Raw genomic sequence first — 22,713 nt, 5'->3', positions numbered from 1 at the left:
CAACGAGTTTTTACCAAAAAGTTATATTTTGGTTTCATCTGACCATATGACATTCTCCCAATCTTCTTCTGGATCATCCAAATGCTCTCTAGCAAACTTCAGACGGGCCTGGACATGTACTGGCTTAAGCAGGGGGACACGTCTGGCACTGCAGGATTTGAGTCCCTGGCGGCGTAGTGTGTTACTGATGGTAGGCTTTGTTACTTTGGTCCCAGCTCTCTGCAGGTCATTCACTAGGTCCCCCCGTGTGGTTCTGGGATTTTTGCTCACCGTTCTTGTGATCATTTTGACCCCACGGGGTGAGATCTTGCGTGGAGCCCCAGATCGAGGGAGATTATCAGTGTTCTTGTATGTCTTCCATTTCCTAATAATTGCTCCCACAGTTGATTTCTTCAAACCAAGCTGCTTACCTATTGCAGATTCAGTCTTCCCAGCCTGGTGCAAGTCTACAATTTTGACAGCTCTTTGGTCTTGTCCATAGTGGAGTTTGGAGTGTGACTGTTTGAGGTCGTGGACAGGTGTCTTTTATACTGATAACAAGTTCAAACAGGTGCCATTAATACAGGTAACAAAGTGGAGGACAGAAAAGACCTGTAACTTCTTAAAGAAGAAGTTACAGGTCTGTGAGAGCCAGAAATCTTGCTTGTTTGTAGGTGACCAAATACTTATTTTCCACCATAATTTGCAAATAAATTAATTTAAAATCCTATAATGTGATTTTCTGGATTTTTTTTCTCATTTTGTGTGTCATAGTTGAAGTGTACCTATGATGAGAATTACAGGCCTCTCTCATCTTTTTAAGTGGGAGAACTTGCACAATTGGTGGCTGACTAAATACTTTTTTGCCCCACTATGTGTGGCAATACTTTGGAACAGCTTTCCAAAGTTAAAATCACTTTGTGCTGGTTTTTACAATCTATTATGTACAACATTTGTTTTTTTTAAATTATTATTTTCATTATTTAAAAAAATTTGCTCAGAAAACTTAGGGGGCCAAATAAATTCATCCATGGCCACCAGTTGGAGCTGGTGTAGTACGTGTTGGCAGAGTTTGCAAAACAAATGGCCCCCCCAACTGATACAAACCAACATGATATCATTATGTCAGGTAGGCCTACTTTGTAATCAACATTTAATTGCGAAGTTTTTTGCGGAAAGCCTTTAGAAATGTTCATTCAAACAGAGCATGATGACTGAACTGCCCATCGCACTTAGCTTACTAACCAAGACTCCGGACCAAACTTTTCAATACCTGGTTTACATACCCATTGTTGCCTTAGTTAGCATTTACTGGTAGATGTCATAAGTTGAAACGTATTTCCTGAGGTGGGCCCACCACATCTGGTGTCCCTGTGGTGGGTGGGACCAGACCACAGTCCACGGTTCAGCCAAACAGCCCAGAGGTCAGGGACATACTGTAACTACAGAACAACACACACCCAGAGAGACAGTCACTGTTGGGTGACGGGTGTAGGCTGGGTTTAGAAAGAGAAAGTCCTATCCTACAGCTATAGGGGTAGGGGGATGCAAAGAGATACATCATACTGTGCATCAACTACATTTACATTTGAGTCATTTAGCAGACATTCTTATCCAGAGGGACTTACAGTAGTGAGTGCATACATTTGTGTACTATTTCGCACGGATACTATTTTGTGCTGATTGTACATACGAATTGCACAGATACAAAAAAAGTTGTCCTCCATAGAATAGGGATGTTGGCGGGTTAAAGAAAATCAACAAAATACAGGGAGAGAAAGCAGAAGTGTGGATATGAGACTAAGGGGCTGGGCTTTCCTGTCACCCACATCAAGGTCAGGTATTTCTGCTGTGTCCTTGAGAAAAGCTCTCCACCTCCGCCACCTCAGAATGTATCCAGCTGAATACATATGGCCACCTAAAGCACTACATCAACTATAATGTACCATAACAACCAAGCAAATGGCCACGGACTAGTCTCAGATGGGGAAATTCTGATAAACAGCCCATAATCAGTCTAATAAAACAGGGCAAGAATAAGAATGTGACGGGATCGATGCAGTGTGGTACGGACTAAGGGAGAGTAATTAGGTGGTGATTCATTCTGTGTCTCAGTGGTGATTCATTCGGTGTCTCTTTCATTGTCTGATCCCTGTATCACACTGAGAGGCAGCTAATTGCCTGGAGGTGACATTAACACCCAGCAGTGACTCACCACTGTCACTGTGTCCTGCCTGTCCTCCCATTTGAAGGCTCTCTCTCTGTGACAGGGACATACACAGCAGCTTGACAGGGACAGCTTTTACTGTACCAGTGTGACACCACACAAATGTGATGAGAAAGGACTGAGAACATTACAATGAACTTTAGAGAACAAAAAGTCAGCAGCACCAAAGGGATGGTGTGGATGGTAGTGTGTGTTTTTTTTGTTCTTACTTAGAAGAGGAGGCTTTGGCTGTGTGATACAATAATACAAAACACCCATGTTGTAGCATCTTTGTTTAATGTGGAATGTGACAGATTTGGGTTATGTGTGTGTGTGTGTGTGTGTGTGTGTGTGTGTGTGTGTGTGAGTGAGTGAGTGAATAGAGCAGATGATTATACAACATGACAAAGCTTGGAACATGATTTAAGGCGAGGCATCACATTAACGTGGTTCCAGCTCAGTGTCCTTCATTAGGAAGGGAATAGTTCGGTCCTCAGACCAGCAGGGAACAACACAGCTCTGACACACAGCGATGACACTGGTGACAGGCATAATCACCTGCAAATGGAAGACCGATGGGGCACATTTTCGATGGGGCACATTTTCAACATATTGACTTGTAGCCAAACAGAATCACACTGTGCTATTGCTGTCTCTTAGGGGGGTCAGCCATTGTGTACTGCTGGTTGCACATGATTGATTTCTTTGCTGTGGCACACCAAAAGGTTCCCCCAACCGCTTACGAAGTGATTCACAAACAGAAAGAGAGGTTACTGGGTACATTTGTCTGTGTTTGCGTGTAGGGGGAAAGATGGTTTTGCGGTCGAAGCGATTCATTAATAGCTTAAATGTGTTTTCTATTTTCTCTGCGTGTTTGTGGGCGGAACTATTTTCAGCCACATGCAGTGCTGTCTGTGGGGGGTGGGGGGCGTCCATCGATGACATCAGAGGTCAGGCAGGAAGGAATTTTAAAGACCAACACTCAAAACCAAACCCAACCCACACTCCCTATTGCCCCCCTCCCATCTCCATGGCAAAACAAATATTTTACCTCCCGACACGCACTCACACACCTAAACCAATGTGCAGGAAGTCTCTCCCGCTGCTGATTTCTTTCGACCACCACAACGGCAGAGGGGTGTTTCAGAGAGCGACATGTTTGAGGTCATTGTCCAGATTCAAAGGAGGGCCTCTCTTTACGTGCTGTTTTATGACGCAGACACAGACAGACACCACAGGGTCGTCGTGGCTACAGTCACCATGGGGTCAGAGATGGGGGAGAGGAAAAGCTATTTTTCCCCACACACTAACATTGAACCAGAGCAAACAGTGGACTCTCCCTGGGACCCGATGTAAAGGAAAGGCAGTTACTACTTCACAGCTTCATGACACCTCATATTTCTTAGTGCTGGCTGATGTGGAAGTTTGAAATAAATGCAATTTGCAATACAACATTAGGAACATTTTAAGTAATGATATTGGCAGTTTCCCTATTTTATGTTTTTCAGGCTGTGAGAATTTCCAGGGGTGTTGTTCAGCTGTGTAATGTGTTTTTCCCAAATACAACATACAGTAAGAGATCAAATAATGGGGCTCAATCTGGCAAACACACACACATGCAGCACACACACCAAGTAGACACACAAACAAGCACAAATCCACACACACACACACACACACACACACACACACACACTTCTGAAAGTAATCAGAATTCTCCCTAAACAGATCCAGTTCTTCCAATTAGGCTGCTTGCAGGTCTGTGGGCCCCTCTGGAGCCCCAGTGAAGCGTGGAACATTAATAATGGGTCTGGAGACAGGCCTTATCACTAGCGCTGCAGCCAACCTCAATTACCTCATAAATGCTTAGCAAGTCCAGCAAAACAATACCGCAGGGGTGAGCAAGGCCACACTCACTGCTCACACACATGTACACACACACACACACACACACACACACACACCTCCCAAAAACAACAGTTTCAGCACTATTCACTAATAGGCTTTTAATACTCCGGTTGGGAAGTTTCAGATCAAAGATACTTTGAGTTATGAGACTGATTGAGAATTCTAAATATAAAGAATAGGAACATAGACAGGATATTATACTGCAATATAACAAACACATCAAGTGTGGAAATATGAGCAAATATGTGGCAAATTATGGTGGAATTGCTTTAGTGAGAAGACGAGGGATTGGGGTTGTAATTAATGTGTGTACATGCATCTGCAGTGTACTGTATGTGCATTTTTGTCTGTGTGTGTGTATACTCTGCCCTGTTATTTATTTCACACTGGACCCTCTAGTGTTTGATGGACAGGCAGTCTTCCCACGAGTGTGTGGACTGTGGAGGAGTGTTGAGCTCAGACACATTATAATTATCCTCAGCCTCACCAGTTCTTAACACGGTCACACAAATATTGACCTTTACAATGCCAACCATCTCTCACTTCTTTCTTTCTTGGTCCATCTCTCTTTTTCTACGGTATGCACTGTTTCTTTCACTTTATGTCAGTCTCTTTCTTGGTTTCTATATGCTTCCCCCTTTCCCTACATCTCTCTCTCTCTCGTTTGTTTTTCTCTCTCCCCCCATTTCTCCCTCTCAACACACGGAAACATACATCAACCACACACTGTATGCATCCACCATTACCCAGCCAGTATCTTAGGCAGATCTAGCACTCTGTGTAACGTAGCAACATGTTGGGCTAAAGACAGAGGTTCAAGTGTGTAATAACCTTCCCCTGCATTCCACCCTTCTGTCCTAAACTCCACCCACTCAGGATTTGGGAAAACAATTAGGAGGAGAGACGGATCACAGACTTCTGGAAATGACTCCATGAAACCATTTTCCTTGTCCCCGAAGTGGAGAGGAGAGGGGAAATGGAGAGCGAGAGAGAGACTGCTGAATGCTAAAGGCTGAGTTCACCAGGCTGGAGTTTGTTTGTGTTGCTCTACTTCAGGGATGGGCAATGGGTGACCATGTAGCCCCCTTTTGTAGGAACTCAGTCAGGGTCTCAACTTACTGTTGAGAGTTAGAATAGTATCAAATATATATTTATGTTTTATTGTCAAATACACTGTATCGATGCAGTGAATAGGGCCCCCAAAAGGCCAGACCCATATTGAACATGCTACCAAAGAACACATAGTCAATCTACAGTACTGGATCCCTCGCACAGTCACATAGATTTACTAACTTGCCATCGCTAAACATGGCAAGTTAGAGTAAAACTGTTTTACCCACACTGTACTATCAGAACGAAATAACTCAAATAACTAAAAAGTAGAGTGTTTCTGAGTGTATCCATACTATAACAGGTCTGCTCCTATGGGCTTCAGATGGATGAAGGTCAGGGAAAGTCACATACTGGGGGCTGCTTTTAGTGCTCTCTTGTGCATACCGGGAAATTAGGTTATTCCTCAGCAGGAACAAACTCATATGCAGGTGCCCTACAGGGAACAGGGAAGCCTATGGGAATGCCTTATGCATGTATTGTATGTGTGTTTACAACTATATGCCAAGAGTGGTTAGCATTCTGGGTGAGGACCACTTTATACCCTGAGTCCCTCCCTTATATCTCAGAGGGGTGCAGTGGCATGGAGGGTGGGTGGCTAGGTGGTTGATGAGGTGGCAGGGTGAGAGAGATCCTGAATCGTGCACCAGCTAGGCATGTAGGAGTGGGCATGGCCTGGACTGCCTGCTCCATATGGTCTTTACATTAGTGGCACACTGGGAAAACTCAGACCAACACTGCACACTCCTCACTAATGTATGTAGGACACACAAAAAAACACGTACAGATGTAGGATCTGAATTTGAGCTAGTTTGCTGCAGCAGGAAAATAATCCTGCAGCAACAGAACATGTGAAATTATGTGGATTATAACTAATGGACATTTTTTGTAGGGGCCGATACAGTTTTTGTTATGGCAAATCAAGTCTGAAATTTTAAAGTGGAAATTACAAACTTTAGAAGCCTTTTTAAACATCTAATACATTACAAGTTTGCATTTCCTTCTGTGTAGAAAAATTCTCAGCAAAAGAGTGATCAAATTAAGATCCTATATCTGAATGCATATGTATACATATGTGTACTGTAAACACACACATGCACACACACATTATCCTTGTGCTACTTTCCAGTGAAAGTTCCTCCCCTCCCCTTTTCCACTGGGAAGAATGTGAGAAAGCCTCGGTCCACACAGTCACACAGTCACCTAACCTCTCCTCCCTCTAAATCAAATCAAATCAAAATGTATTTTCCACGTACACAGTTTAGCAGATGTTATAGCGGGTGCAGCGAAATGCTTGTTACTAGCTCCTAACAATGCAGTAAAACGTCAAACAAATACACACATAAAAATAAATAAAAGAACATCAGGACAAATCCAATGAACAACCCAAATAGCACTACACAACCACTATAAAAGTTCCTCTGACTCAAACATGTTCAGGCCTTCTATGGAATAAATGACAGAATGAGATTATGTTAAAGGAAAGGCTACAACAACAGGAAGTATGAAGACAGAGACGCTTTGTGTCAATCAAGTGACACGTGCAGGCTAAGAGACAGATCCCATGTAACAGCAGCCACACACACACACACCTCCTGCAGCTCCTCCTCCTAAGGAAGGCAGAGGGCCATGTCTCCGAACACGTCAGTGCTGTGTTGGCCTCGGGACCTGGGTCCAGATAGGCCACTTAATTAACAAACACTCCCCCCATCCCATCACACACACCCTGGCCCAAACCGTACTGATTGACACTGGCGTATGGAATTCACAGGAGGGATCTATTTCTGGGGCTAGGTGTTGACACTAAGGGTTACACCTTCACTAGCCAAACGGCCACACCTCAGGTGCCGGAGAAAGGTTTGCTTTGGCTGCTGCGTGAGGTTTTCATGCTTTAATCTCATAGAACGCTGCTGACTCTCTGTCTCTTCATCTTTCATGATATTATCTAACATCTGGTCTTTTTTTAAATTATCTTGCTTCTTTTCTCTTTATTTATTCCCTCTCCCAATCCCTCTCTTTCAGTCTCTCTCTTTCTCAATCCCTCTCTCCCATACACACTGTTGTTATTTCACTGTCATCTTACAAAAATGCCGTACTAACTTTTTTTGCACACTTAAGATTCACTGTTACACATCTTGAGGACTAACAGAATAACATCTCAGTGAGAAAGTGCCACAACAAGCCACAGAAGACCCCCCATTGTTTCCTCCAGAGAGGTATTGACATGTGTTCTTTCCATCATTCCCTTTGAGAGAACCACACTGCCTTCGACATCACAGCCCTGTCTGGGGTTGCAAAGGTACCGGTAATTTACCAAAGTTACCGGAATCATCAGTAAATTTGGTAATTAATAGAAAATATATGGCAATCCATCATTGGATTTGGTAATTTATACTTGAATAACTTTTAAAGATTCACTACTCAGAAATTGTTCCGCCATTTCCTGGTAAAATTCTAATAGTTCTCCTAATTTCAGTTTATGTGACAAAACAAGCAAGTATAGTGTAGAGAATCATTGAACCATCTAAACCGCTGTGAAATACATATTCCATAAGCAAAACTATTGTATTTTCAGCTGTTTGAAGCTGGCTTAGAAAACAAAGTAAAAGAAGCAAAAACTTAAGCACGGGAAGCATAGAAATAGTGCACATAGAATAGATCTACAGCTTCTTAGACTTGCTTTCAATAAGAATGACAAATCTATAACTCAAATTTCGATGTGAATTGTGTCAGGTCATCTAAAAAGTTATATTGCAGCTTTTAAAAAAGTATTCATTGTCCATTAGTTTAGTAGATCTGGTTCTAGAGAAAATAGCCCAATTAATGAAAGAAGTATCTAATCAAGAATTACATTATTTTCAATTACTTCTGCAACTCGTCCAACTAATTACTTTTTTTCACAAATGCCACCAGTTTGACGCCAAAACATTGACTACAAATACATATTGACATAGCAAAAACAATATAAAGGATATTCATGCTGAAACCCTCATATTAAACACCAAAGGTATTCAATTAGTATATCATTTTATACAGCTTTTTCATTCCATTTTTTATTTTAAAATCATCTTATTTAATTATTTAATATATTTTACATGTGATAAGGCCAGAGATAATTACATACACCTGTGATAATCTAAGGTACACTAGATGTTTTGTGATAGATGACATAAAATCCTTGAAAGATACCAGAATTCTGGTAGTTTACTGGTAAACTTTGAAAGTTTCCAGTAAAATACCCTCCCTTTGCAACCCTAGCTCTGTCACACTGAACAATGGCCTGCGCAAAGTAACCCACCCTGCCAGGGCCAGGTAGGACTCACCCTGTATATATGGAGAGAATCAGAGCACACTTTATGCAGATGAGAGCTATGTGTGTTTCTCCATGGCATGATAGAGCGAGGCCTGCTCTGTGCCAAGGCTGCAGTTTTCTCCAGCCAGAGGGAGACGAGCACAGATACATCATTATGGCCTCATTTATCACCCATGGGACATCTTGGCAGGGCTCCTCACTCCCACTCTCTCTCTCCTTTTCTACTTACCTCCCTCCCTAAATCTTTGTCCCTCTTTCGGTCTTCTCCCTCTCATACTTAACTCCCTATTTCTCCCCTTTATTAATGTAGTTACTTCCCTCCTATCTATCCGGTCTTTTGGCTGTGGGGACGGAAGGTAGACTAGCGGTTAGGTTAGGTGTTGGGTCAGTAACCGAAAGGTCGCTGGTTTGAATCCCCGAGCCGGCAAGGTGTAAAAATCTGTTCTTCTGCCCTTGAGCAAGGCAGTTAACCCCCAACAACAACTGCTTCCTGGGTGCCGATGACATGGATGTTAAGGCAGCCTCCCACACCATTCTGATTCAGGGGGGTTGGGTTAAATATGGAAGACACATTTTGGTTGAATGCATTCAGTTGTGCAACTGACTAACAACCTCCTATCCCTCTTTCTGTCTCTAAATGCCTCTCCTAGCTCCCACCACCGTTCCTCCTCTCTGGTAACCCAATAACCTTCAACCTGTCAGGCTGTTTTCACTCCAGCACTCCCCCTTTCCTCCTCCTCCTGCTGCTCTCCGTGCCAGTGGGTGCCCTCTGCACTCTGCTTGCCTCATCTGTCCTCTGTGAGCATCGCGTGACAATTGGGAAATATGGGGATTCACTGATGCATGTTCAGTGTGTGTGTGTGTGTGTATTGGAAGCCTGAGGGTGGTATCATTGGCACCTGGTGACGTCCACAGCCTCATGGGTCCTGTGGGTGGCACGTTGGAGAGGGGTGGGGAGCACAATGAGCATCAACAGCACCTGGTGGGTGGCACTCTGAAGTCTGTGCTTTCTGAAGCTGCTATGATTTTCAATGTGTAATTTGAGTGTGACTTAAGTCTTTTAGTGATTGGACAATGCAGGGCTGGTTTGTTTACTTATTTTTTTCAAGGGTAAAAATATTTGAGGCTGTGTGTGTGTATATATATATATATATATATATATATATATATATATATATATATATATATATATATATATATATATATTTATATATATATACACACCTTACGGAACGTTGCACACTGAAGCCATCTGCAATGCAGTCAGTGCACAGAGACCTGGGTGTCTACAGAGCCCCAAGTTCTGCCTCCATATAAACCAACCGTCTCATAAAAACCCTGCCTCCCACCCACACCTTTACCCTCCTCCCAGAGCCCTGCCTGTGAGCTTTAGGACCACAGGGGTGGCGACCACCACTACCTGCAATAACATATGGATGGCATTCTGTCCAATTAGGGCTCAGTTGCTGTAGATGAACATCATTAGTCCCTCTGGTCCTGTATTTAACTTAGGGAAGCTTGACATTATAAACAGGAGATAAAAGGAGAAAGTATAATGACCGTAACGAGCCTGGGTCTGCTGTGATGATGCTTCTCCTAAGAGACAGATGCAACTTCCCAGGATCCGTAGCAGCAGAGTTAAATGCCCAGGGGTTGCTACTCCACAGTGCTGTCATAAAGTGTGTTGTGGCGTGGCTGATCGCAATTTGACCTTCTGGTAAAGAAGCAAGCCCCACTTAACGGGACTTCTGACTTCATGGCATGCTATTTTCCTCCCTCCTCTCAACAGAGCCCTGACCCACTGCTCTTTGGCATGTGGTGTGTGCTATATAGAAACCTTTAAAACAGCCATGTCTGATGCGTGTTGTCAGACAACTAAGCCAATGGGAGAAAATTAATAGAACTCCTTTACATTCTCTGAAGACAGAAAATACAACTTCTTTACACATTTGTTCCCAAATGAAACCAAGTCATTCTCTCTTTCTGACACTGGTCACACTGACAGTTATTTTGTAAACTTGGATTGCATCTCCGCAGTCCCACAGCTCTAGCTAGCTAACCACCACCATGTCCCAGGCCAGATAGGGAAAGGAAGATATACGCCATGCCTTTGGGATTTGCTCAATGTGACCTGACATATGACACAACAACATTAACACATGACCCCAGGACTCATTTGCCCAAAGCACTCTGCTAAAGCAGGCCTGTCAGTCTGACAAATGAGCACCAATCATCCAGTCCAGGTTATAGGCCAATCTGTGTGGAATCAAGACAGAAATAGGAAATGCAGATGCTTGAAATATTCTAGGAGCAGAATCATAACCACCAAACTGTTCATGTAGTCTACTTTCCAGTGTAATCTGGTGAGCGTTAGGAGTGGTGTGCTTGGCAACTAGTAGTCTGTCCCCTAAGCAAACATGAAGGAAACACAAAGAAATTGTTTGGGAGTTAAGCCCAATTAACAAGAGCTTGAGCACAATGGCTCAGCTGTGTGTCTCATCTTTTCATTAACTCAAGCAGAGAGATCTGAGGCTGCTCTCTCTCCAATGAAACTCCAATATAGCCTTTCATGTGTAATGAACCCACGGTTAGGAGTAAGACCTTACCAATTTAACGATTTACAAACCACTTTCACCAGAATGTAAAGAGATGGCTGATGTAGATAGTTAAATATCTGCATCATCTAAGGCTTCTTCAATGACTGATTATCTACACTATAGCTCAGACAAAGAGAGATCATTTATGGGTGTGTGTGGCAATGCATGAGTTTTTGAGTGAGTGAGTCTATGCGTGCCTGCATATGCGTGAGCAATGCAGTCTATCAACTAACAGTCTATCTAAGTCACAATAGACTGACGTGACCATCCTCTGTAGAAAAGGCAGCACTGGCAGATTTCAGTTTCATCTCTGTCAGCACAACTATAAAAAAGTTTCAGTCAACAAGGTAGAAGTAGAGGGGATGAAGGTCTTGCGTTCTAAGCCAACTATCTCACATTTACATTCCCCCAGGGGGAAATCTGCTAAGACTATTCTGTATAAAAGAAGCCAGCAGAGAAAGCCCTATTGTATTGTCATTCGAGCTAGTTGGATTTGACATGATTTCCATTAGTTTTTATGATAATGTGTTTAATTCTATGAAACATAGTCTGGTTTAGCGAGGAAACAATCTGAAAATGAGAGGACTGGGTGAGTAGAGGGAATAGAAAAATGTGTTCTGGTTAGATCCATGACAGAGAGATGAGAGAGGAGAGCAGTGGTTTGGCTGGCACATAGACAGAGGGTCTCACTCTCTTTATCCCTCTTCTTTCTCTCCCACTTTTCCTTCTGTGTCTCCACTCCTTTCCCCTCAATCTGGCCTCGTCGTTTCAGTATCCCTCCCCCCCCCCCCCCCCACTCAGCCCTCTCTCTCTGCACCTCACTCTTATCCCTCTCATTCAGCACCTCCCTTGTCCTCTCCCACCCCATACCCCCACCCTCCCTATATATTTCTCTCTCCCTCACTCCCCCTCTCAAATCAGAATTCAGGCTGCTTTATCCTCTCTCTCTCCCCTCTCTAGAGTTGTTGAAGGAAGGCCTTGTGTTTGACAGACAGGTCCAGAGTGCAGTCACCTTCCTGGCCTGTGCTATCAGATGGCAGGCTTGGAAGTACTGAGTGGCAGGCTGGTTAGTCAGCCCGCTTTCTTGGCTCTCTGGCAGATTCAAGTGTGGTGGGTGTCGAACCCTGAACACTGGAGACAAAGATACGGTTGGCTTAGCACACAAAGAAAATCAAATAAAAATGATGCTGGACATGTGTAATATAAACATACTAAATGTCACTCAGATGCAATTATTTGAAATTCCGTGTATAGATGGAATGAATTTGTTCATGTTGATGTTGGCGCACGCTTCTCTATTTTCCCCAGTTACAAGCTGTAGGCCTACACTGTGACATCACTACAGAGGCAGTCTGCATTGTGAGCTCACTGAGGGGTTCCCGGCTCTGTTTCCATATCAATCTCGCTCATGTCGCCCTTGTTCAAACTCTTGTCAGTGGACAGTTGACTGGCGTGATATTTGGTTATGTTGTTATACTAGAACAGGAGGAGCTACAACAGTAACAGACTAAAGATGGATGATTGGCAGCATTAAACCAAAGTGTCTGAGATTAAATATGATTCAAGATTAAATCTCCCCGCTGGTTTGGCTCGTGGCGAGTAGTGCCCGGGACATTGATCAGTAAACAGCATTAGAGCAGGAAATGGGGCTGGCAGCACACCCACTCTTTAAATCAATGGGCACACCTACCACCTGGAGAGCCTCTAAAGATCAACACACCACATCCATCCAGCCCATTGTCTTTCACTCTCTCTCTCCTTTAATCTTCTCCTCCTCTGCGCTCAGCAGAGCCCTCTTCCTGGGGGTATTGTATTGAAAGGAGGCTGTTTGTCCTGGGTCTGTGTGGATTGATGCAGTCAGCACTAGCCTTCAGTGTGTAGCTCTAAGTAAAGGTTCAAATGGCCAGTTGGAACCTAAAATGGGATTAACTTTCCAAGATTCTTATCTAGCTGACAGTTTTACATCTGCCCCTGTTGATACCACTTTCAATCAAAATATCTGTTCTATTTTTCCTGGTTTAACCACTGGCTCTAAATCAGTCAACATGGAGGCCATTTTAGGGACAGAAAGGGCGTGTTCAGGAAGCCACAGCCTGTTATGTGTCAAACCCTATTCTTCTCCCTACTAGGCCTGTGCCAGCCACTCACACCCGGGGGCCATAAACATTGAGTGCAGGCACATCTATGTGGAATGTACCTCGCGATTTATAGACACTCACACGGACAATAAAGATGGCAAACCCAGCAGTGTATAGCTCAGATATAAACTGTACTTTAACTTGTCATATCTGACATGATTTGAAGCATAACACACACCAAAAGCCTTTGATATAAATGCCTAGACTACCCTGATATTCACAGCCAACTACACAAAACCTTAATACACTCACACACCTTGTTGCTGAGACAATAGTGTGCTCCCTGTCCCTGCTATAGTCCCATATAAGTGGAGTTAAAAATAAAAGAGGAAGGTATGTCACACAGCTGTGAGATGCAGGGAGATTTGTGTGCTGTCAGTCCACTTAAATCACAACAGCTGAGATGACAGGAGACTGCTTTTACACTGCCTTTTCCCTTCTCTCTCCCTCTCTTTTTCTCTTTCTTCCTGCTGTTTCCTCCTTTTTTCTGTCTCCCTCTCTTTACTGTACTCACCCTTTCACTATTTTCCATCGCTCACTCCAAAGATAAAGCTACCCACTCCCAACACCTTACCAGGCAGGCTCTACAGAGCCTAAGAGAACGGAAGGACATGCTTCACAAGATGTGACATCACAAATGTCACAAGCCTTTCATACATTACTCACACACACACACACACACACACACACACACACACAATCTGAATCCCACAAAATCTCATGACAACAAAAGGCTTATAGAGACACAGAAATGTATTTACAAATAACCTAAAATACCAGTTGTGTACACATTTGCCTAAAGAAACACAAGTCAGTCAATCACTAAAGGTATTAGACATAACAGAGAGAAAAGCTAGGAAACTAACATGAGTGTATCCAGGCAGAGATTCCATGGCTGTCAGTTTGTGTGTGTGTGAAATGGCATGTTTGCTACAGAGTTGAATTAATATGTAAAAGTTACTCACCACTTCCCCTCCAGCTGGCTGAGCAGTGTAGGGACTGGGAATCATACAGTCCCTACACTTTGACATACAGTCAAAGGCTCTCAGAGGATAATCACTGCAGCACGATAGCCTGAAAACACTTTCAACGTTTATGTAATTGAAAAAGTCTGTTCCTCTCTCAGATGAGCAACCAGGAGAGAAGGGTGAGAGAGAGAGAGACTGACATGGAGATGATTGCCTTGAGTGTGTTGCTGATCTGAAGGGGAAGACTGCACTAGACTGCAACCAGTGGATCAACCATACGGGTGCATGGAGTGGGAGGAGGAGGGACAGAGAGAGGGAAAGAGCTGCTCACCAGAGGAATGTGATCAGGGATGATCACCAAGCTAGGAGCTGAGCAGGCAGGCTCCTTAGCCAAGACCCCCAGTTAGCATGGAGGTTAGATTGCCACAGTGGAAAGCTAGGGAAAAGAGGACTAATCAACATGTTGTGCCATATAAAAAGGACAGTAGAAGGTTGACTTCAGGTTTCATTGTGGTATGTTACTCTCCTCTACCTACTGAAAAGTGGAGAAACTGGGTACAGCTACTGCCAGCATCTTTTCACTATAATCCACCTCTACTTCCACACATCTGTCTGCACAGTGCTGAACTGGATGGAAATATCTGCTATAATACTTTCTGTAGAGCCAGATCTTATGTGATGTGCAGCTAGTAACGCTCTATTGGTTTAACTACAGAGAGCTACAGTTGAAGTCGGACGTTTACATACACTTAGGTTGGAGTCATAACTAGTTTTTCAACCACTCCACAAATTTCTTGTTAACAAACTATAGTTTTTCCAAGTCGGTTAGGCCATCTACATTCTGCATGAGACAAGTCATTTTTTCCAACAATTGTTTACAGACAGATTATTTCACTTATAATTCACTGTATCACAATTCCAGTGGGTCAGAAGTTTACATACACTAAGTTGACTGTGCCTTTAAACAGCTTGGAATATTCCAGAAAATTATGTCATGGCTTTAGAAGCTTCTGATAAGCTAATTGACATAATTTGAGCCAATTGGAGGTGTACCTGTGGATGTATTTCAAGACCTACCTTCAAACTCAGTGCCTCTGCTTGACATCATGGGAAAATCTAAAGAAATCAGCCAAGACCTCACAAAAGTATTGTAGACCTCCACAAGTCTGGTTCATCCTTGGGAGCAATTTCCAAACGCCTGAAGGTACCACGTTCATCTGTACAAACAATAGTATGCAAGTATAAACACCATGGCCGCCATACCGCTCAGGAAGGAGATGCGTTCTGTCTCCTAGAGATGAACGTACTTCTTGCACTTTTTGCACCATCAATCCCAGAACAACAGCAAAGGACATTGTGAAGATGCTGGAGGAAACAGGTATAAAAGTATCTATATCCACAGTAAAAGTCTCATATCGACATAACCTGAAAGGCCGCTCAGCAAGGAGGAAGCCACTGCTCCAAAACTGCCATAAAAAAGCCAGACTATGGTTTGCAACTGCACATGGGAACAAAGATAGTACTTTTTGAAGAAAATGTCCTCTGGTCTGAGGAAACAAAAACAGAACTGTTTGCCCATAATGACCATCGTTATGTTTGGAGGAAAAAGGGGGATGCTTGCAAGCCGAAGAACACCATCCCAACTGTGAAGCACGGGGGTGGCAGCATCATCTTGTGGGGGTGTTTTGCTGCAGGAGGGACTGGTGCACTTCACAAAATAGATGGCAGCATGAGGATGGAAAATGATGTGGATATATTGAAGCAACATCTCAAGACATCAGTCAGGAAGTTAAAGCTTGGTTGCAAATGAGTCTTCCAAATGGACAATGACCCCAATCATACTTCCAAAGTTGTGGCAAAATGGCTTAAGGACAACAAAGTTAAGCTATTGGAGTGGCCATCACAAAGCCCTGACCTCAATCCGAAAGAACATTTGTGGGCAGAACTGAAAAAGCGTGTGTGAGCAAGGAGGCCTACAAACCTGACTCTGTTGCACCAGCTCTGTCAGGAGGAATGGGCCAAAATTCACCCAACTTATTATGGGAAGCTTGTGGAAGGCTACCCGAAATGTTTGACCCAAGTTAAACAATCCCCATGTGATTGGCATGGGGAGAGGCGATGCTACCAAATTCTAATTGAGTGTATGTAAACTTCTGACCCACTGGGAATGTGATGAAAGAACTAAAGGCTGAAATAAATCATTCTCTCTACTATTATTCTGACATTTCACATTCTTAAAATAAAGTGGTGATCCTAACTGACCTAAGACAGGGAATTTGTACTAGGATTAAATGTCAGGAATTGTGAAAAACTGAGTTTAAATGTATTTGGCTAAGGTGTATGTAAACTTCCGACTTCAACTGTGCACACATCTTAAATGGAGTGTAACCTCACCTTACCATAGGCCTCTCCATGCCAAACATCATCTCTCCCCAAACTGCCCCCTCTTCCCATGCCAATCACATGACCAATAAATATAGGAACAGGACCTGTAGAGCATGTGAGTAGAGGTTAAATCAGAGCCATTTATCACTAGAGAGTCAGAGTGAGGTTTCTGGACCTGTCAGTAGTGTGCTGTGGGTAGAATATGATTGGTTCTACAGCAGCGCTCTACACTGTACAACTTCTGTGATTCATTCCCATAAATCCATATGGATTTCTGTGGTGGAGGACAAGGAATCACGCCAGGAGAGCAGCATGCACTCATACCTGACAACTAGTGCCAGTGTTCTCTTTACAACCATCATCACCCTCATGCTCGTGCGCACGCACCCTACCACACACACACACACACACACACACAGTACGATGCCAGGGTGAACAGCTATGAACATTCCCCAGCAGCGTGTGTGTATGCCACTTAACATTAATGTACTGTATATTAGCCCAGTACTAGGCAACAAGCCACACTCAACCTCAATAAATGTCTCAGATGTTGCTATTTTTTGCTACTATGGACAGCTGCCTGCTAAAGTGCATCATAATTTATGCATGACACTGAGAAATACCTAATGTCCAAAACAAGCGTTGGATCAATAGTAAAGACTCAATTTTGGAAAATACTGTCAGCTGTGTTGATGTCTTAACTGGTGTTTGTATTATAGTCGAGCCACACGATAGTATGCATTGGTTAAAGCTCAATGTTGAATTCAAATCTCCCTGCCATCATATCTAAGCCAATATAACATCAATGTGGAATTCGCAAATCAACTTGATTTGAGGTACACAACACTCTCCCCACCTCTTGTGATGATCCGTCCGGCCTTTACCGAAAACCACAATACCAGATTTTTGACTGGGTCGTTAGCACTACGGTCGTCAGATTCTTTTGATTTCCCTAACCGAGCTCAAATTCTAGACGTTGGATTAAAACGAGGCTACAGCACTCATACATACGGTGACCATTGGACTGAATAAGTTTGTAAGTGCAACAGTTTTTTTTAAATTCACCGCTATCGCGTGCACATTTCTGCCCAATATAAACCAACGATGTGTGCTACCTTCTTGCAGCATTTCTGACCACGCTAACATCTTTTCAGACAAATCTCATAATTCTAAAACTGGGTACAAGTCAGTTGCGCAACAGTAGCAGCTAGCAGTAGAAGGCTAGCAGCTGTAGCTAGATAGCTCAAATCAAATTTTATTGGTCACACGCGCCGAATACAACAGGTGTAGACCTTACAATGAAATGCTTATTTACGAGCCCCTAACCAACAACGCAGTTTTAAAAAATATGGATAAGAATAAGAGATAAAAGTAATTAAAGAGCAGCAGTAAAATAACAATAGCGAGACTATATACAGGGGGGTACCGATACAGAATCAATGTGCGGGAGCACCGGTTAGTTGAGGTAGTATGTACATGTAGGTAGCGTTATTAAAGTGACTATGCATAGATGACAACAGAGAGTAGCAGCGGTGTAAAAGGGGGGGGGGGGCACTGCAAATAGTCTGGGTAGCCATTTGACTAGATGTTCAGTAGTCTTATGGCTTGGGGGTAGAAGCTGTTTAGTAGCATCTTGGACCTAGACTTGGCATTCCGGTACCGCTTGCCATGCGGTAGCAGAGAGAACAGTCTGACTAGGGTCTATTGTTAGGGCCTTCCTTTGACACCGCCTGGTACAGTGGTCCCGGATGGCAGGAAGCTTAGCCTCAGTGTTGTACTATGGCCAAGCTAACACCAGTTGGATGTGAAGCAGAAGGTAGCTAGCTAGGTATATTTAGCTATGGAAAGTTTTTCATATGGCTTTCATAAAACTGCTGACCTGGACACTTGCGTGTAGTCAGGGGACAAACAAATAAGCTCATGAATGTCCTTGGCTAAAGTTATATACACCAAACTCTGGGAAAACTGTCACACTTTAAATTTACAATACATGCACACAGCAGAACAAATGTGTCGCTGTTAGAACATCCAGAGGAAATTCGATCCCTTACCATGTGCATTAATTCAGTACGCTCCCTCCTTTCTCAACACAATTTATTCTTGTCATTATAATCCAAATTTACACTGACTGATCAACACAGTGTCAAGTTACGTTACAATGTCTTCCCAAAAAGCATCCAGGTAAAACAACATGATGATCTGGGGTTCCTTTCGCAATCTGTGCACAGTCAAAAGAAAATGTTATGACTGATAACTTGGTTAGCTATGTAATAAAAATGAGACCATTTTCAACACATCAACTATTTGACTATTTGGTTTTTAACCAAGCAAGAGAAAATTTACTCAGTACTGATTGAATGTTAACAAAACCATTGTCATCACCAGACTGTCCATTTAAATAGTGTCAAGTTGACTATCTATAATGGCTAGCTTCACAGCCCTGGGATTTGAAGGTCCTGGGTTTGCCTACCGGAGGGGATATTTTGACACCCTCCCCACCTCCATTTCCCGACACACACATCAACAGCATGTGTTTATTGTTATTTACTTGCTGTCTCTTAAAAGAGCCTTTGGGTTAGTTGGGCATCATTGAGTGGCAAGGGTCAGAGAGTGTGATGTGTACTAGTACTATTGTGGTGTCTTGCTACCATGGAGGAGAGAACAGTGGAGAGACCAGTTCTCAAACTCTCAAGGAAGTGGTCGTTGTCCTCACTGTCAGATGCACGTCATCCCTATGGTACAAATGCACTTGATAAGTTGTACAGGTTGTAAATGTTTCTCCTTTTCAGGCACCACCTTCTGTCATTTGAGAAGCATGAAATTTGTCAAGCTGGCCTATGTGGAGCTGACAAATGACTTACGCTTATTCATATGCCCACTATCAGTAGTACTTATGTATGTTCTATTCCCAACCTGTGAGTACTCACATCTGTTTCTTATATTTATACTGCCATTTATAAATGTGGGAATGTGTGCTATTTTACTGGAGTTGGACAGCATTACTAAGAACGTTTGTAGCTAAAGGATTTAGAGCACCTATCCATTGTCAGATTTGTACGTACGTATTCTTAAGTGTTTTGTACTTGTCTAATGACTTTGTATTTTACAGGTGCTTCTCAGCCATTTGTCATCTGTTTGTTTTAGGAGTTACCAAAATTGCTATTGACTAGCTACAGGGTTATACAGGCTTTTTTTGTTCAAGCCCAGTGCTACCACACCTGATTCTACGAACTGTTCATCAAGACCTCAGCTGTTCATCGAGAATCAGGTTTGTTAAAACTGGGCATGAACAAGAAAGCCTGCATAACCCTGTAACTCTTCAAGAGCAATTGTGGCCATGCTTGAATTCTATGTATAAAGTTTACTATATCTGATGAATGTACGTTTGATTGTAAATTGTATATTTTATACTAATTCACTGTAGTTTCCAGGTAATGTAGTACTAGGCCTTTCTTCAGTAAACTTTAAAGTACATTTCCATGTAAATAGTTAATGGGTAGATGATTATTTTGTGTATTTTACAGGAGCCATCTCAATTGTCTTGTTAAGAGATCAGGGAACAAATGTCTAGTTTACTCCATATTGGCGTAAATGGGTTTCAGTTTTTTCGCTTCCCTCTGGAAAAACAGCTGTCAATATTAAATGAACACTACATTATTTCTGTTGCCATTTGTCATTGTGTACTTTTACTTTACTTGTATTGCTTTGTTTAGCTGTATTATAATGTTGTATAAATCACCTTCAGATGTAAAAGCCATGGAAATTAAAAACAAAAAACTACGTTGGTCTGAAAAAGAAAGAAAATTCAGATGAGCACCACAATGCATACTTCACCCATACTCTACCAACACACAGCTTTGACTTACTACAGTCGCTATGCTGGTCTATTGTACTTCCAACAATGTGTAGGCAGGTTGCTTAGGATTCATACTCTTCAGAGGGATAACGGACAATGGTGTCCTGCGATTAAAACAACATATATACATATAAACATACACACAAAAACGTTCAAAAGTTTGGGGTCACTTAGAAATGTTCTTTTAGAAAGAAAAGCACATTTTATGTCCAATAAAATATCATAAAATTGATCAGAAATAGTGTATACATTGTTAATGTTGTAAATGACTATTGTAGCTGGAAACAGCTGATTTTTTATGGAATATCTACATACTGTAGGCGTACAGAGGCCTATTATCAGCAACCATCATGTGTTCCAATGGCACATTGTGTTAGCTAATACAAGTTATCATTTAAAAAAAGGCTAATTGATCATTAGAAAACCCTTTAGCAATTATGTCAGCACAAAAACCCCAAACTTTTGAACGGTAGTATATATAGATATATATCATTAGGCTGTTTGTATTTTTAGACATAGGCCGATTGTAAATGTGTATTATTGTAGCGTCATCATCTTTATTGCAAAAAGAAATACAAATACCAGTGTTGTAGCACTTGAGAGCAGTCTTGGTCTTGGGTCTGGTCTTGAGACCACAGACTGTCTCGGTCTTGTCTCGGGGTCTTGAGTTGGTCTCGGAAAGGGAGGACTCATCATTTCTTCCAGAGACCAGCGGATTAAAACAAACTCGGAATTATCAGCTTCCACTTAGTCAGTGCATAAAACCGCTTTGCCAGGCCAAATATATACACTCCATTCTTGAAACATGAACATTTTACTGCAGTGGCCTAAATCAGAATCACACAGAGGTATTCTTGGTAGTCTTAAACAAATATAATTAGAAACAAAAGTACAGTATACACCTCACACACATGGTTATGGCCTTTAAAAAAAAGTAGACACCTGTACCATGTCAGATATAGAGTTGCCGTTTATTCAATTTTGAGTTTGCATCCCAATATTGCACTTTATATACATCACATAATAATGAAATATAATAACACTGACAAACAGATTTTTTGCTGTTGTATATAAATATAATCTTTATTAATTATGCAAGTACGGAAATGTTAACGTAAAGTAACAATGTTTATTACAGCAACAGGGTAAAGGTACAGGACGCCAGGCAGGGTCAGGGGCAGGCAGTGGTCAGGTGGGGGGGGGGGGGGGCTCAGGGTCAGGACAGGTAAGGGTCAAAACCAGGAGAACTAGAAAAGAGAGACTGGGGAAAAGCAGGTGCTGATACAAAAACCGCTGATGACTTAACAAGATGAACTGGCAGACAAACAGAACACCGGTATAAATACACAGGGGATAAAGGGAAAGATGGGCAACCACTGGAGGGGGTTGGAGACAATCACAAAGACAGGTGAAACCGCTCAGGGTGTGAAACACACAAGTTATTTTCAAAGACAAAAAAAACTATTCCACCACCACTCTTGCTGTTGAAAGTTATTCTTGAAAAGGGAGAGGCTAATAAATTAGCAACAACATCCTCTTTGATACACCTGCTGGAGCCGCTGCAAACTAGCCTACAACAAAAGCTAGCTAGCTAGACCATGGGACAACAACTGCTCACAATCCCGCAGTGTTTTTACGTTTTTTGTGAAAACAGTCACACCCATTTCAAGTCAAAATGTGATTGGTTGATTACACTGTCACTCAACATTTTTCCCTTAATACAGTTGAATGGCAGATGCCTTCTATCTAGCTTCTGATGCCTTGCCAATGGCTGACTTGGCTAGCTATATTTATCTCCTCTGAGAGAGCACTTTTTTCTCTTTAGTCTTAACTTTCCAACAAAAACTGAAGAGATTAAAATCAGAACATAATTGAAAAGAATAATAATAATATTATTATTTTATAAATCCTTACCCCTTCTCTGAAGGCATAGAAGGCCCTCATTGTTCCCCACTGTGTTTGGGTTAGTAATAATTTGTAGACTGTCTCTATTTTCCCTCAGCATAAGTTTTTTTTACACCATTCTGAATGGCTAAAGAATCCATATGTTGTTCTGAAATATGAACACAGAAATGTTGAACTCTGTTATGGTGGCCATTTGACAATATTGCCACCATGAATTGGACTCACATTTTTCTGGTCTCGGATCCCTCGACCCCTTCTGGTTTTGACTCGGACTAGATTTGCTCCGGTCTTGGATCGGTCTCACTTTAGGTTGTCTCGAACACAACACTAACAAATACACACGTAACT

General features: G+C 42.4%; 1 protein-coding gene across 3 annotated transcripts in view; it reads right to left on the bottom strand.

The window, feature by feature from the left end:
* The window catches only part of prickle2b (prickle homolog 2b), a 104,044-nt gene that overhangs the window by 47,167 nt on the left and 34,164 nt on the right, over positions 1 to 22,713 (bottom strand). The window contains exon 1 of one of the 3 annotated variants that reach the window (XM_020491561.2): positions 14,217 to 14,393. The exons of the other annotated variants lie outside the window; for them this stretch is intronic. The gene's annotated coding sequence lies outside the window, so the exon portion shown is untranslated. Of the gene's footprint in view, positions 1 to 14,216; positions 14,394 to 22,713 lie in introns of those variants that run through there. 3 annotated transcript variants of the gene reach the window in all.

This window comes from Oncorhynchus kisutch, linkage group LG1, assembly GCF_002021735.2.
Source record: "Oncorhynchus kisutch isolate 150728-3 linkage group LG1, Okis_V2, whole genome shotgun sequence".
NCBI lineage: Eukaryota > Metazoa > Chordata > Actinopteri > Salmoniformes > Salmonidae > Oncorhynchus > Oncorhynchus kisutch.
The sequence above is the reverse complement of the archived record's forward strand: the minus strand, read 5'-3'. Positions and strand labels throughout refer to the sequence as shown.